Here is a 13,081-nt window from a genome sequence, read left to right as displayed (position 1 = left end):
GAAGTAATTGTATTTTTGAAGAGAAAGAAGAATTCACAAATGCAGAGAAAAATTTTGTGTGAAAAGTCAGCTGTTCTTAAGCTTGAAGCCGTCACCTAAATTGCTGCCATGTTGTGATGCATTTTGAAGGTGCAAATATGTGCTCAACAATGACTGCATGGAGTGATAGGAGAGGACAAAAAACTATTAAATAATGGCATCATTAGCTTTTTATTTTCCTAAAGCAGGTCCTTTAGGGAAGTGACTTACTAATGAAGCTAGAACGGCTGATTTATCTTAATCTAGGTTCTGATATAATAGGTTATGACTAATCTCCATAGTTCCCTGCCACGTGGTATGGCAGGCTTAAAAGTTTTTATTGATAGTGGTTTCTAAAAGGCGTAGGGAGACTGCCATATAAATAATATTTGGCTGGTTAATTCTCCTTCTCCTGGGACTCAGCAGACTTCAGGCTTTGGTAAATTATAAGGAATTGAAACAAATGAAAAATGGAGGGGCAAAATCATCATTATCTCAGTCCTTGTTAAATAATTATTAATATGGTCTTCTGAATAATTGGTGTTGTATGGCTTTCAGTTAAAGGCAACTTGTCCAATTCTTTGTGATTTTGTTTGGCTTAAAAACTTACACTTTTATCTTGTTCCTTAGATTTCCAATTTGCTTGTAGTCATGAGCCAGGCTTTTTAATTCTCTACTTTTCTGATGAGAAAATTACAAAAAATGAATACCATTGTTCGTTTTTCCTCACATTACCTAAATTATTACTTAACCTAGGATACATTGCTTCATTGCTTCTTAAATTTTTCTATCAAAGTATCCCTAAAGATAGAGTTTATTACTGCTTCTTGTGAAGTTTGTCCAGAGCTGGCTGATGTGAGTGGGTGAACTCTTTTTTAAACTTAGTGATTCACATGAATTTTGTATTTTACTTATTCCATCTGTGGTTTGGTTTTCTTCTCCATCACTGCCTTTTTGCCAAGTGGTTTCCATATCAGTTTGGGAAGTACAGAGTGTTGTTTCTGTCTTTTGGATAAAACCTAAATTAGATGGAGGGACTGCTGGAAGGTTATAGAGGATACTTTGCAAGGGCTTCATCTAGGAATTGCTTCGGATCATATTCAGGTTGGTTACCATTTTCTTGCTTCCTAAAGGAAGCAAATTTATGAAAAGAATACGGTCATTTCAACAATAGGCTTGGCATTGAACTGTGGCTCTGCTATTTTCTTTGCTAGCTGTGTGACCATGAATAACTCACCTAATCTTTCTTAGGGTTTGTGCCCTTGTTTATAAAATGGGAGTAATGGTGCAGCTGACTCACTGGGTTATTTCAAGGCTAGAGGAGACAATACATGTGAAGTGCTGAGCACACAGAAGACTCTCAGATACTGACTTTTCCTCCTTGTCCCTAGCTGCCCTGAATTCCATCGGAGAGCCTGAGAGAGCAGATCTAGAACTCACTGAAGTGCCTGAAGGGTGGGTCTCGTGGCTGTCCAGGCTGAGTGTTGTTGATGTGTGCTTTCTGGATGAGTGTCTTTAGGGATCAGACCAGCCCTATCCCAGTGGTGGTGGCAGTGATGGAGGTTGTGGAGTTTTTCTTTTTGAAGCACTCACACCCTTTTTACTGAAAAATGTCTGTTAGTAATAGTAAACACTCAGTTAACCTGGCTTTCAATAGTATGGAGCCAATCAGAGGGTGGAAAAAAAACACACCAAGATTCAACTCTGAGGTCTCATAGCAAACACAGTGGGAAGGCCTCAGGATTTTCGAGTTGCCAATCCTCATTAAGGTTATAGTGAGAACAGATCTTTGTAAATCTGTCACGAGGTTAACTGAATTATTTAGTTTAAAATTAATATCCTAAATACCCGAGAACAGGGATCTTTGGGCTCCTTTTAATGGCACTTACCAACTTCATATTGTACCTACTTTGCTTTTGATACTCTTTTAGGCACTGGTGATACAGCAGTGAAAAAACAGACTTAGAATCTGTGATTACAGAATTTTCATATTTATATACTAGTTGAGAAGACTGAAAATAAGTAAAATAATATAAATTGTGATAAATGCTGAGAGATGAGTACACAGTATTAGGGAATAATAGGAGAGACCTGATTTAGATAGGATAGTTAGGGAACCATTTCTGAGAAGATGACTTTTAATATGAGACCTGGAAGCTAAGAAGTGTTTAGTTTTGTGAGGAGACTGAAGCATAAATTCTTTGAGGTAAGAGAAATTCTTTGTATTCTGTGTACTGACAGAGGGGCTCCAGGTTGCAGTATAGTGCTTGAGGGGCAGAGTGGTAGGAGATGAAATTGGGCAGGTGGCAGGGGCCAGAACATGTAAAAGCTTTATTTTAAGAGCAGTAGGAAGCCATTTGATGGGTTTAATTAGAGGAGTGGCATGACCTTGAATTGTATTTTTAAAAGATCACTCTAGAAGCTGGGAGGAGAATAGATTATAAGGGGGCCAAAAGTGGAAATGGGGAAGTATCTAAGTGAAATGTGGTGATATCTTGGACTTTGGTAGTAGCATTGAAGATGGAAAGAAGTGGAGGTATAGGAGATAAATTTTTGGAGATAGCACTGATGGGACTTGCTAATGAAATGTGGTACAAGGAAAACAAAGAGGCAGAGATGACACCTGTCAGAATGGCTAAAACCAGAAGCACAAGAAGCAGCAAGTGTTGGTGAGGATGTGGAGAAAAAGGAACCCTTGTGCACTGTTGGTAGGAATGCAAAGTGGTGCAGCCACTGTGGAAAACAGTACGGAGATTCCTCAAGAGATTAAAAATAGAACTACCCTATGATCCAGCATTTGCACTACTGGGTATTTACCCAAAGAATATAAAAATATTTATTCAAAGGGATACGTGCACCCCAATGTTTACAAGCAGCATTATTTACAATAGCCAAATTATTGAAGCAATCCAAGTATCCATGGATAGATGAGTGGATAAAGAAGATGTGGTATATATACATAATGGAATATTACTCAGCCATTAAAAAGAATGAAATCTTGGCATTTGCAACAACATGGATGGAGCTAGAGACTATAATGCTAAGTGGAATAAGTCAGTCAGAGAAAGACAAATACCATATGATTTCACTTACATGTGGAATTTAAGAAAGAAAACAGATGAACAAAGGAAAAAAGACAACCCAAGAAAGACTCTTTTTTTTTTTTTTAAGATTTTATTTATTTATTTGAGAGAGTGAGTGAGCATGAGCAGGGGTGAAGGGGGCAGAGGGAGAAGCAGACTCCCTGCTGAGCAGGGAGCCCAGTGTGGCACCTGATCCTAGGACTTTGGGATCATGGCCTGAGCCAAAGGCAGCGGTTTAACTGACTGAGCCACCCAGGTGCTCCAAGAAACACTCTTAACCATAGAGAACAGACTGATGGTTACCAGAGGGGAGGTGACTAGGGGAATGGGTGAAATAGGTGATGGGGATTAAGGAGGGCACTTTCATGATGAGCATTGAGTAATGTATAGAGTTGTAGAATCACTCTATTGTACACCTGAAACTAATCAAACACCATGTTAACTATATTGTAGTTAAAAATAAAAAACTTGTGGCGCCTGGGTGGCTCAGTCATTAAGCGTCTGCCTTCAGCCCAGGTCACGATCCCAGGATCCTGGGATCGAGCCCCGCATCGGGCTCCCTGCCCTGTGAGAAGCCTGCTTCTCCCTCTCCCACTCCCTCTGCTTGTGTTCCCTCTCACGCAGTCTCTCTCTCTGTCAAATAAATAAAATCTTGAAAAAAAATAAATACGAGACTTAATATTTTAAAAATACACACATATATGCTGAAAGAAATTTACAGATCAAAGTAAAAGTGGTCAATACCACATGGCAATAATAAAAAAACCAAAAAGAAAGCAAAGATGACTTTGAGGTTTCTGTTTTTTGTAACTGTGGGGAGGGATAGACTAGTGCAGGAGAGGAATGAAATCAAGACTTCTGTTTAGGACATGTTAAATTTGAGACACCTTGGATATACTCAAGGAGAGATATCAAATAGGCAGTTGGATATTTGAATCTGTAGCTCGGAGAAGAGGTCAGGTCTGGAGATAAAAATTAGGACTTATCAGCATGTAAATGGTATTTAAAACCTTGGGATAGTATGAGATCACTACGGATCATGTGTAGTTTAAATAAGAGAAGAGGGCTTGGTACTGAATCCTGTGAACCTCCTGCATTTAGAGATTGGACTGAAGAGTCAGCAGAGGAGACAAGAGAGGAAGCTGCCAGTGTAGTAAGAAGCATTAAGTGGAAGAGTGCAGTGTCATCGAAGCTGAGAAAGACTCCTGTTTCAATAAAGGGTCACGGACAAATGTGCCAAAACCAAGTGAGAGGTTGAGTAAGATGATTTCAGAGAACTGACCATTACATTTGACAATATAAAGGTATTGTTGGCTTTGGTAGGTGGTTTCAGGGGAATGGTGCTGCCAGACATTGTATTTATATGAGAGGAAGAGTGAAGAGGGTTTTGAGAAAGTTGGGGGTTAACCAAGTTGGAGGACAGTATTTTGGGAGAAGCATAGCTGTGAAGGGAAGCAGAGAAATGGGGTGGTATTTAGTATTTTACATGCCTAAATATTGTACCTGCTTCATCCCAAACCTTTTTTGGGATGGCATCGAAGGGTGCATTGTCTAAAGCTAAATGTCAAGAGTCAGCTATATGTGGGACTTGAACTTCTGTTTTACCCTTGTTTGTCAGGACATGACAAATAATACCTTCTGCTGCAATCCTTTCAGTTCAAATTATTCAGATTTTACTCTTACCCAAGGAGATATGATAATGATTTTTTATTTTAAACCCAACTGGATATTCAGTTCCTCCGTGCTCTTGTAGATTTCCTGTGTGCTTTCTCTATCAGCCATTAAAAGAGGTATTTGAAGTTTTCTACAATAAATGTGGCTGTCGGCTTTCCCCTTTTAGTTTAGTCAATTTTTGCATTATGTAATTTTTTTTTTCTTTTTCTTTTTTTTTTAATTTTTTTATTGTTATGTTAATCACCATATATTACATCATTAGTTTTTGGTGCAGTGTTCCATGATTCATTGTTTGTTCATAACACCCAGTGCTCCATGCAGAACGTGCCCTCCTCAATACCCATCACCAGGCTAACCCATCCCCCTACCCCCCTCCCCTCTAGAACCCTCAGTTTGTTTTTCAGAGTCCATCATCTCTCATGGTTCGTCTCCCCCTCTGACATACTCCCCTTTTCTTCCTCTCCTGCTATCTTCTTCTTTTTCTTTTTTCTTAAAATATGTTGCATTATTTGTTTCAGAAGTACAGATCTGTGATTCAACAGTCTTGCACAATTCACAGCGCTCACCGTAGCACATACCCTCCCCAATGTCTATCACCCAGCCACCCCATCCCTCCCAGCCCCAACCACTCCAGTAACACTCAGTTTCTTTCCTGAGATTAAGAATTCCTCATATCAGTGAGGTCATGTGATACATGTCTTTCTCTGATTGACTTATTTCACTCAGCATAACACCCTCCAGTTCCATCCACATCGTTGCAAATGGCAAGATCTCATTCCTTTTGATGGCTGCATAATATTCCATTGTGTATATATACCACATCTTCTTTATCCATTCATCTGTCGATGGGCATCTTGGCTCTTTCCACAGTTTGGCTATGGTGGACATTGCTGCTATAAACATTGGGGTACACGTACCCCTTCGGGTCCCTACATTTGTATCTTTGTGGTAAATACCCAGTAGTGCAATTGCTGGATCGAACGGTAGCTCTAATTTCAACTGTTTGAGGAACCTCCATACTGTTTTCCAGAGTGGTTGCACCAGCTTGCATTCCCACCAACAGTGGAGGAGGGTTCCCCTTTCTCCACATCCCCGCCAACATCTGTCGTTCCCTGACTTGTTAATTTTAGCCATTCTGACGGGTGTGAGGTGGTATCTCATTGAGGTTTTGATTTGGATTTCCCTGATGCCAAGCGATGTTGAGCACTTTTTCATGTGCCTGTTGGCCATTTGGGTGTCTTCTTTGGAGAAATGTCTGTTCATGTCTTCTGCCCATTTCTTGATTGGATTATTTGTTCTTTGGGTGTTGAGTTTGATAAGTTCTTTATAGATTTTGGATACTAGCCCTTTATCTGATATGTCATTTGCAAATATTTTCTCCCATTCTGTCGGTTGTCTTTTGGTTTTGTGGACTGTTTCTTTTGCTGTGCAGAAGCTTTTTATCTTGATGAAATCCCAATAGTTCATTTTTGCCCTGGCTTCCCGTGCCTTTGGCGATGTTTCTAGGAAGAAGTTGCTGCGGCTAAGGTCGAAAAGGTTGCTACCCGTGTTCTCCTTTAGGATTTGGATGGACTCCTGTCTCACGTTTAGGTCTTTCAACCATTTGGAGTCTATTTTTGTGTGTGGTGTAAGGAAATGGTCCAGTTTCATTCTTCTGCATGTGGCTGTCCAATTTTCCCAACACCATTTGTTGAAGAGACTGTCTTTTTGCCATTGGACATTCTTTCCTGCTTTGTCAAAGATAAGTTGACCATAGAGTTGAGGGTCCATTTCTGGGCTCTCGATTCTGTTCCATTGATCTATGTGTCTGTTTTTGTGCCAGTACCATACTGTCTTGATGATGACAGCTTTGTAATAGAGCTGGAAGTCCGGAATTGTGATGCCGCCAGCTTTGCTTTTCTTTTTCAGTATTCCTCTGGCTATTCTGGGTCTCTTCTGGTTCCATACAAATTTTAGGATTATTTGTTCCATTTCTTTGAAAAAAGTGGATGGTATTTTGATGGGGATTGCATTGAATGTGTAGATTGCTCTAGGTAGCATTGACATCTTCACAATGTTGATTCTCCCAATCCATGAGCATGGAACGTTTTTCCATTTCTTTGTGTCTTCTTCAATTTCTTTCCTGAGTATTTTATAGTTTTCTGAGTACAGATCCTTTGCCTCTTTGGTTAGATTTATTCCTAGGTATCTAATGGTTTTGGGTGCAATTGTAAATGGGATAGACTCCTTGATTTGTCTCTCTTCTGTCTTGTTGTTGGTGTATAGGAATGCCACTGATTTCTGTGCATTGATTTTGTATCCTGCCACTTTACTGAATTCCTGTATGAGTTCTAGCAGTTTTGGGGTGGAGTCTTTTGGGTTTTCCACATACAGTATCATATCATCTGCAAAGAGTGAGAGTTTGACTTCCTCTTTGCCGATTTGGATGCCTTTGATTTCTTTTTGTTGTCTGATTGCTGTGGCTAGGACTTCTAATACTATGTTGAATAGCAGTGGTGAGAGTGGACATCCCTGCCGCGTTCCTGACCTTAGGGGAAAAGCTCTCAGCCTTTCCCCATTGAGAATGATATTCGCTGTAGGTTTTTCATAGATGGCTTTTATGATATTGAGGTATGTACCCTCTATCCCTATACTCTGAAGAGTTTTGATCAAGAAAGGATGTTGTACTTTGTCAAATGCTTTTTCTGCATCTATTGAGAGGATCCTATGATTCTTGTTCTTTCTTTTGTTAATGTATTGTATCACGTTGATTGATTTGCGGATGTTGAACCAGCCTTGCAGCCTAGGAATAAATCCCACTTGGTCGTGGTGAATAATCCTTTTAATGTACTGTTGGATCCTATTGGCTAGTATTTTGGTGAGAATTTTTGCATCCATGTTCATCAAGGATATTGGTCTGTAATTCTCTTTTTTGATGGGGTTTTTGTCTGGTTTTGGGATCAAGGTAATGCTGGCCTCATAAAATGAGTTTGGAAGTTTCCCTTCCATTTCTATTTTTTGGAACAGTTTCAGGAGAATAGGTATTAATTCTTCTTGAAATGTCTGATAGAATTCCCCTGGGAAGCCATCTGGCCCTGGGCTTTTGTTTCTTGGGAGATTTTTGATGACTGTTTCAATTTCCTTAGTGGTTATAGGTCTGTTCAGGTTTTCTATTTCTTCCTGGTTCAATTTTGGTAGTTGATACATCTCTAGGAATGCACCCATTTCTTCCAGGTTATCTAATTTGCTGGCATAGAGTTGCTCATAATATGTTCTTATAATTGTTTGTATTTCTTTGGTGGTGGTTGTGATCTCTCCTCTTTCATTCATGATTTTGTTGATTTGGGTCATTTCTCTTTTCTTTTTGATCAGTCTGGCCAGGGGTTTATCAATCTTGTTAATTCTTTCAAAGAACCAGCTCCTAGTTTCGTTGATCTGTTCTACTGTTCTTTTGGTTTCTAGTTCATTGATTTCTGCTCTGATCTTTATGATTTCTCTTCTCCTGCTGGGTTTAGGCTTTCTTTGCTGTTCTTTCTCCAGCTCCTTTAGGTGTAGGGTTAGGTTGTGTATTTGAGACCTTTCTTGTTTCTTGAGAAAGGCTTGTATTGCTATATTCTTTCCTCTGAGAACTGCCTTTGCTGTATCCCAAAGATTTTGAACAGTTGTGTTTTCATTTTCATTGGTTTCCATGAATTTTTTTAATTCTTCTTTAATTTCTTGGTTGACCCATTCATTCTTTAGTAGGATGCTCTTTAGCCTCCATGTATTTGAGTTCTTTCCGACTTTCCTCTTGTGGTTGAGTTCTAGTTTCAAAGCATTGTGGTCTGAAAAGATGCAGGGAATGATCCCAATCTTTTGGTACCGATTGAGACCTGATTTGTGACCTAGGATGTGATCAATTCTGGAGAAAGTTCCATGGGCATTAGAGAAGAATGTGTATTCCGTTGCTTTGGGATGGAATGTTCTGAATATGTCTGTGAAGTCCATTTGGTCCAGTGTGTCATTTAAAGTCTTTATTTCCTTGTTGATCTTTTGCTTAGATGATCTGTCCATTTCAGTCAGGGGGGTGTTAAAGTCCCCCACTATTATTGTATTGTTGTCAATGTGTTTCTTTGCTTTTGTTATTAATTGCCTTATATAATTGGCCGCTCCCATGTTCGGGGCATAGATATTTACAATTGTTAGATCTTCTTGTTGGATAGACCCTTTAAGTAGGATATAGTGTCCTTCCTCATCTCTTATTACAGTCTTTGTTTTAAAATCTAGTTTGTCTGATATAAGGATTGCCACCCCAGCTTTCTTTTGGTGTCCATTAGCATGGTAAATGGTTTTCCACCCCCTCACTTTCAATCTGGGGGTGTCTTTGGTTCTAAAATGAGTCTCTTGCAGACAGCATATTGATGGGTCTTGTTTTTTAATCCAATCTGATAGCCTGTGTCTTTTGATTGGGGCATTTAGCCCATTTACATTCAGGGTAACTATTGAAAGGTATGAATTTAGTGCCATTGTATTACCTGTAAGGTGACTGTTAACTGTCTGTTGTCTGTGTTCGTTTCTGCTCTTTGCTGCTTTTAGGTTCTCTCTTTGCTTAGAGGACCCCTCTCAATATTTCTTGGAGGGCTGGTTTCGTGTTTGCAAATTCCTTTAGTTTTTGTTTGTTCTGGAAGCTTTTTATCTCTCCTTCTATTTTCAATGATAGCCTAGCTGGATATAGTATTCTTGGCTGCATATTTTTCTCGTTTAGTGCTCTGAAGATATCTTGCCAGTCCTTTCTGGCCTGCCAGGTCTCTGTGGATAGGTCTGTTGCCAATCTAATGTTTCTACCATTGTAGGTTACATATCTCTTCTCCCGAGCTGCTTTCAGGATTTTCTCTTTGTCTCTGAGACTCGTAAGTTTTACTATTAGATGTCGGGGTGTTGACCTATTTTTATTGATTTTGAGAGGGGTTCTCTGTGCCTCCTGGATTTTAATGCCTGTTTCCTTCCTCACATTAGGGAAGTTCTCTGCTATAATTTGCTCCAATATACCTTCTGCCCCTCTCTCTCTCTCTTCTTCTTCTGGGATCCCAATTATTCTAATGTTGTTTCGTCTTATCGTATCACTTATCTCTCGAATTCTGCCCTCGTGATCCTGTAGTTGTTTCTCTCTCTTTTTCTCAGCCTCTTTATTTTCCATCATTTGGTCTTCTATATCGCTGATTCTCTCTTCTGCCTCATTTATCCTAGCATTTAGTGCCCCCATTTTTGATTGCACCTCATCAATAGCCTTTTTGATTTCGATTTGGTTAGATTTTAGTTCTTTTATTTCTCCAGAAAGGGTTTCTCTAATAACTTCCACGCTTTTTTCAAGCCCAACTAGTATCTTTAAAGTCATGATTCTGAACTCTAGGTCCGACATCGTACTAATGTCCGTATTGAGTAGGTCCCTGGCTGACGGTACTACCTCTTGTTCTTTTTGCTGAGGTGATTTCTTTCGTCTTGTCATTCTTCCAGTAAGTGGTCGCTTCTCTGTTCAGAGAGTTGTTGCTACTCTCCTGTTCGATCTCCTGTTGAGTTCGTAGGTGTTCAGAATGGTTTGATCCCTAATCAGCTGAATTCCTGAGACCAGACAAAATCTAGGTCTCCTACTCCTCCGCCATCTTGCTCCGCCCACCCGCATTATGTAACTTTTTAAAAGATTTTATTTACTTACTTATTTGAGAGAGCGAGAATGAGAGAGAGAGAGAGAGAGAGAGAGCACATGAGGGGGGGAGGGTCAGAGGGAGAAGCAGACTCCCTGCTGAGCGGTGAGCCTGATGTGGGACCCGATCCCAGGACTCCAGGATCATGACCTGAGCTGAAGGCAGTCGCTTAACCAACTGAGCCACCCAGGCGCCCTGCATTATGTATTTTGATATGGTATTGGGTTGTATTAGTTACTCAGCTTTTGCAGCATAAAAAAACAACCTTAGCAATCTCTGTGGCATAGAACAATAAACATTTATTTTTTGCTTGGGGGTCTGGGGTCAACTTTGTAGTTCTGCTTCAGGCTGCTGGTTGAGTTTAGTTCTACTTCATGTGTCAATTGTTTTATAGCCCCTGCTGAGGGGGTAAGCCTATTTGGGACATTCTCTTCTTATGGTAGATCAATGTGCAGACACATTTAAGGCCTTTGCTCATGTCATGCTGAGAATCCATTTGCTGATGCAAGTAATGTGGCCAAGCCCAACATTAAAAAGAGTAGGGGAGAATACCTTTAGTGAGATGCAGAAAGAAGTGTATGTTTGTTTAATAATAACTCACTTTATCATATGGAAGTATATAGATTTAGAATTATGATATTGTCTTGCTGGATTAACTTTTAAAATTATTGCTGTGAAATGTCTCTATCTCTGGGAATGCAACTTTTGTTAAAGTCTGATACTCATGTTGCTATGTCAGCCTTCATTTGATTTGTGTTACATCTTTTTCTATTCTTGTACTTGTGACCTTTCTGTATCTTTATATTTAAAGTGTATCTCTTGGGGTGTCTGGGTGGCTCAGTCGGTTGGGTGTCTCACTCTTGATTTTGGCTCAGGTCATGAACTTGGGGTCATGAGGTTGAGTCCTACATCGGGTTCTACACTCAGTGGGGAGTTTGCTTGGGATTCTCTCCTTCTCCCTCTGCCCCTCCCCCATTCATGCTCTCTCTAGCTCTCAAATAAATGAATAAATCTTAAAATAAAAGTGTCTCGGAAAGAGAAAGTTTGGCAGCGGGTTTGTCTCACTTTGTAGCTGTATGATTTGGGGCAAGTTTCATAACCACCTCTTTTGTGTAATAGGCATTATAAGAACGTCTCCCAAGACATTGTGAGGGTTAGTGATAAACTATGGAAAGCACCTAGCACTCTGTGGGGCATAGAGTTAGCAGTTCAATGAATGATAGCCACAAAAGTTTTTGGAAAATAAAACACCTACATATATGCAGTAGAACTTAGTGATAATTTATAGTGACAGGACTGCTATGGTAAGATGGGGCTCTTGTTAATTCTAAAATAGGTGTCATTGGGATGCCTGGGTGGTTCAGTTGTTAAGCATCTGCCTTCGGCTCTGGTTATGATCTCAGGGTCCTGGGATCAAGTTCCGCATCAGACTCCCTGCACAGTGGGGAGTCTACTTCTCCCTCTCCCTCTGCCTGCCACTCCCCCTGCTTGTGCTCTCTCTCTCTGTGTCAAATAAACAAATAAAATCTTAAAAAAAAAGTGTGTCTCTTATAGGTCATATACTGGGTTTTATTCCATTTTTTTTCCAGTAACAGCTTTATTGAGATATAATTCACATGTGATTATATCCTTTGAAATTATATAATTCAGTAGTTTTTAGCATCTTCACATAGTTATGCATGCATCACCACTAATTCCAAGAACATTTTTATCATAGCAAAAAGAAAGTATAAGTATCCATTAGCAATCAGTACCCATTTTCCCTCTCCATCCCCTCGACCTCTCAGCCTCTGACAACTATGAATCTACTTTCTGTCTCCATGGATTTGCCTGTTCTGGATTTCATATAAATAGAATCATAAAGGGCACGTGGCTAGCTCAGTCAGTGGAGCCTGTGACTCTTGATCTTGGGGTTGTGAGTTTGAGCCCCGCATTGTGTATAGAGATTACTTGAAAAAATCTTTTAAAAAAATAGAATCATACAATACCTGGTCTTTTGTGCATGGCTTCATTCATTTAGATAATTTTTTAGGCTCATCTGTGTCATAGCATATATTAATATTTCATTCTTTTTAAAGTATTTTTCTCTTATTCTTCCTGTTCATTATTTTCTATTGGCCTGCTTCTAGTTTATCAGTAGTCTGCTGTTAAATTCATCTCTTGAATCCAAATTTCAGTAGTTTTTCTGTTTGATTGCTTCCATTTTATATTTTTAGTATATTTTAATTCTCAGCTGTAGTTCTCAACCTTTTTTCGATATTTTCTATTTGTTTTTCCATTTCCTTAAACATATTAATCATGGTACTTTAAAAGTTTTTAATTGCTAACTCTATTTTCTGAATCACCTGTGATTTTTCTTATTTTTTCTCTTGGTTGTCTGCCTTGTCTTCCCTGGCATATCTGGTGAATTTTGATAGAGAGGTGGACATTGTGTGTAGAGATGAGATGTTTTCTTCTGGAGAGGTTCTGTTTCCTCTTCTAAGGTAGAGAGAGTGGGGCTGCTCAGTTTAATCCAGTCAGATTGAGTTGGGGCTAGCCTTCTAGAACTTCCAACTGAGAGCTCTGTGTGTTTACCAGGGCTTCTTGCTCTGATGAGTTCTAAACTCTAATTCTTGTCTTTTTTTCCTGCTTTTTGAAGGCTTTTTG

At 39.5% G+C, this 13,081-nt stretch overlaps 1 protein-coding gene across 3 annotated transcripts in view; it reads left to right on the top strand.

Annotated features, from left to right (window-relative positions):
• The window catches only part of TTC28 (tetratricopeptide repeat domain 28), a 659,289-nt gene that overhangs the window by 133,224 nt on the left and 512,984 nt on the right, over positions 1 to 13,081 (top strand). The gene's annotated exons all lie outside the window — the stretch shown is intronic.

The sequence above is a fragment of the Zalophus californianus genome, chromosome 14, assembly GCF_009762305.2.
Source record: "Zalophus californianus isolate mZalCal1 chromosome 14, mZalCal1.pri.v2, whole genome shotgun sequence".
NCBI lineage: Eukaryota > Metazoa > Chordata > Mammalia > Carnivora > Otariidae > Zalophus > Zalophus californianus.
Note: the sequence above shows the minus strand (reverse complement) of the source record. Positions and strands in the feature narration are given on the sequence as shown.